The sequence below is a fragment of the Gymnoscopelus braueri genome (genome assembly GCF_963280865.1).
Source record: "Gymnoscopelus braueri genome assembly, chromosome: 15".
NCBI classification, from domain to species: Eukaryota; Metazoa; Chordata; class Actinopteri; order Myctophiformes; family Myctophidae; genus Gymnoscopelus; species Gymnoscopelus braueri.
The window spans coordinates 38,896,288-38,899,925 of NC_137620.1; the positions used below are offsets into that span (position 1 = coordinate 38,896,288).

Below are 3,638 nucleotides of genomic sequence, written 5' to 3' on the forward strand. Positions count from 1 at the left end.
TGAATTATAACTGTCCATATTAACTGTCCTGTGTGTATGTCTACCACAGGCTTCTGGACGTCACATGAAGAAATTACAGTAAGATAGTAAAAAAATGACCCATAATTGTTTTTACATTTAAACAATTAACACTCGCTTCAGAAACTGATATGTTTCTTGACATCCTTGATATGCTTCATCATGTCGGCGATCTGCTCCCCCTGCTCTTTGAGGAAGCCCTGGACACACTTCCTCTGCTGCACGTCGAGGGAGACTGTGGTCTTGGCCACAGTGGCGCCGCCCTTGTCCGCCTGTTTCTTCCGGTACTCCATCTTGGTGTGCACCTGTTTGATGCTGCTGTCCAGGAGCCTCAGTTGGTCGCTGATGGACTGCAACTCCTTCCGCATCTCCTTCTCACCGTCTGACAGCACAGGCAGCTGTCGGTACAGGCTGCCCAGCACACTCCTCACACGGTCCATGATGGCATCCTGGCGGCGCTTGCTGTCCTTGTATTTGTCTGCCAGCCTCTCGGCCGCTTCTCTCAGGCTCTTCCTCTCCTCGAGGGACAGAGTCATCTCCTCCTGCTGCTTGTTTTTCTGGGCCGTCAACAGTTTCACCCGCCTCTGCAGCGCCTCGCGGGCCATGTCCTGCTTGAGGATGTACTCCTCCCTGAAAACTTGCGTGGCGCGGCTGAGGAGCTGCAGGCACTCGGCGGGCTGGGGCGATGTGTCCTTGTCACCCGCCTTCAGTATCAGGGGGTTGGTGGAGCTGCGTGCCAGGATGTTGCGGACTTGCTGCTCTGTCGATTCGTGGGTCAGTCGAGGGGAGCTGCCCGGGCCCGAACGGGAGCACAGCAAGGATGGAGTTCAGCAGGGGCAACAGCAGACACTCATACGTGCTGGTGATGCAGATCATGGTGGCGCCCAGGGACAGGTCCGACACGATCAAGAAGCCACACATCGGCACTGACGGACTGGTACTGAGAGGCCTGGTGCAGAGGATGTGCTCCACGATGCAGCACTGCTCTGCTGCTGCCAGCTCTTGGAGACTGTCTTTATCCTCCTCGTCCGACTGAAGGAACTTATGGAGCTTGTTGAACAAGGTGAGACCCACGCTGTGGACGCCGGCTTCATGGGTGCAGTGGTACCTGTGCTGGGACAGGGGGTCTCCGTGAAGTCTGATGGGGCAGGTGAAGTCGGACACTTGGGGGTCCTCTTCCTCCCCGGTGGTCAGCTTGAGGGTAAGCTCAAGCTCCAGGCACTCAAACACGTAGAGAGACGGCACTGCCTGGGAGCACCGGGTGTTCCACCACTCTACCGCCCTCGTCTCTTTCTCCTCTTCCTCCACCTCCAGGACGACACAGTGATAGAGAGTCCCTGATTCTGTGGCGATGACCAGGATGTTGGGCACGCAGGGCAGGCAGAGGATGGCACAGGCATCGTAGCCATAGATCTTCAGCTGCAGGATACATGGGCAGAGGTCCCGTGGGCTTGCTGAGGTTCATACCATTTGCCAGGCTGGCGTAGCTCAAGTACGTCTCTCCAATCTCATAGAGGATGTACAGGGGATGGACAAGCACATTTTTAGAGTGCTGGCCTGCATGCTGTCGAGGAACACTGGACACCGGCCCGAAGTCAAAAGCCACTGCTATCTCGCCAAGAGAAGCAGCGTAGGAACGCTTTGTCTGGACGCCGCTGTCCTCATCTGACTTGGAGAGGGACAGAACCTTAGCCGGGATCTGGGGTGACTTCAGGCTGTAGATCCTGATGGTGTTGTCTGAGGTGAGCAGTGCCAGACGCGGCTCCTCCGTCTCGCTGGGGTACCAGGCCGACTGCTGCAGGCTCACAGATGCCGAGCTGGTGAAGCACTCAGCCACGGGGACGGTCTTGCAGTTTATCTCGGCCCGTCCGCCTTCGAACTCTGATCTGTTGCCCCATCGCTGTGGGAGTTCGAGCACGGTGGCTCCCCGCTGGCCGACGAGAGCAACATAGTGCTGCGTTCGACTCAGCAGAACCTGGCAAACTTCGAAGTGGGGTGGGTTGATGCACAGCAGGGTCTGGTGGTGGTCAGTCCTGCCTCCCTGGCTCTCCTCTTCCTCAGAGTTGAGTCGTCTCAGGTTGGTGGTGTAAAACACACACCTTGTGTCGTCCCACACGAACAAGTCCCCGTTCAGATTGAACATGAGGTTTCTCGTGCTGGCCCCTTTGTTGCTCGCACTGGGCTCGAAGGCGAGGTTCTCTCGCAGTTTGCTGAAGATGGAGTGCCTCAGCAGCTCACGCTGCCGCCATCGATCCCAGGCGAACGCCACCATCTCACCCGCGTTTTGTCGGCGTCTGTCTGGTCTGGCTGATGTGCTATTCTATAAAGTGGAAGTTGTGACGTCACAGTCCTGATGTCACAGTACTGCCATCATAGATGGCTGAGGGCACACACTGGCCTCGAACTGACACATAATAACCTGGGCAACACTGGGTACTGATAGACGTCATAGTATTGACGTTATTGACTGGCATACAAGTACCCATTTTGCCCATCCAATGCTGGACAATGGGTACAAATACATACACAGAAACATACAGCGCTGCCGTCATAGTACTTATGTCATAGAATGGCCTCCAAGTACACCAAGTGACAACGAGTAACGACAATCACACAAGCTGATCGATATGTCAGTCCACATACTGATATGTCTGGGGACTTCTAAATTCAATATAGCTACTAAAATGGTGAACAGTTAAGACATTTTTTTAAATTGGAACGCAACAACTGCATTGCAGAACCATTGCAAATGTATTAGTGTGGTCCTTCATATTGGGGTGTGACAGGATTGGTTTACAAAGTAGTTGGCGTAGATTGGTCAGCGGCCGTTCTACCAACTCTACCTTGAATTTAGATGACACTAGACGTATTGGTGGACAGAGAATATATATATATGAAATATTGAAAAACACTTTCATTGAGTTTTTCTTGGACTTATCGTAGTACTAACGTACGGTAGTACTAATGTACGATACTAAGTACTAATGTTTCTATATATATATGCATATATATTTTTTTATTTTCTTTGTTTGTTTTGCTTTTAATATTAAATAACTCATATTATATGTAATCTAAACGGTGAGGTTCTCACATAAGCCCCCCTAGGATTTCTTACCTCACCGGCACAACAACTAATTCATAAACTTTCCCTTGGAAAGAACTAACATGTCCTGTAAATGTATACAAAAAATGTTGTGCAAATCAAATAAATCAAAACGATAATGTATTGCATACTACTAAATGTGTGTTTAGTAAGTAAAGGAGTAGGTCTCCAACATTCAACATTATTGCCAGACCCAAGGGGTCGGGCTTACATGAGGCTTTGTACCTGTTTCGTCCATACATGGGCATGGTCACTTTGTCCTCCGGCCCCAGCCAAAAAAAAGTCTGTCACCCAAAAAAGTCTGTCCATACATGGGCATAGAAGGGACACACGTCGTGCGAAGCCCGGCCATTCAGAGACCCCCTTTCGTCCCCTTTCGTCACGAACTATTCATGACATCATTATTATGTCACAAGTATGTAATTAAGTAAAGCTGTTACATACTAGGACTTCATTCTGGGTCTGGCAGAACCAGGTCTCCTGGTCTTGTTTTAGTACAGAAGAAAAATTCAAGGGC

At 50.9% G+C, this 3,638-nt stretch overlaps 1 protein-coding gene and 1 pseudogene across 2 annotated transcripts in view; both read right to left on the reverse strand.

Moving 5' to 3' along the window:
* The window catches only part of LOC308101185 (Fc receptor-like protein 5), a 223,304-nt gene that overhangs the window by 153,514 nt on the left and 66,152 nt on the right, over positions 1 to 3,638 (reverse strand). The gene's annotated exons all lie outside the window — the stretch shown is intronic.
* Positions 138 to 2,290, reverse strand: LOC308102140 (nucleoporin 88-like; annotated as a pseudogene). The gene has a single exon. The product of its transcript is annotated as a nucleoporin 88-like (transcript).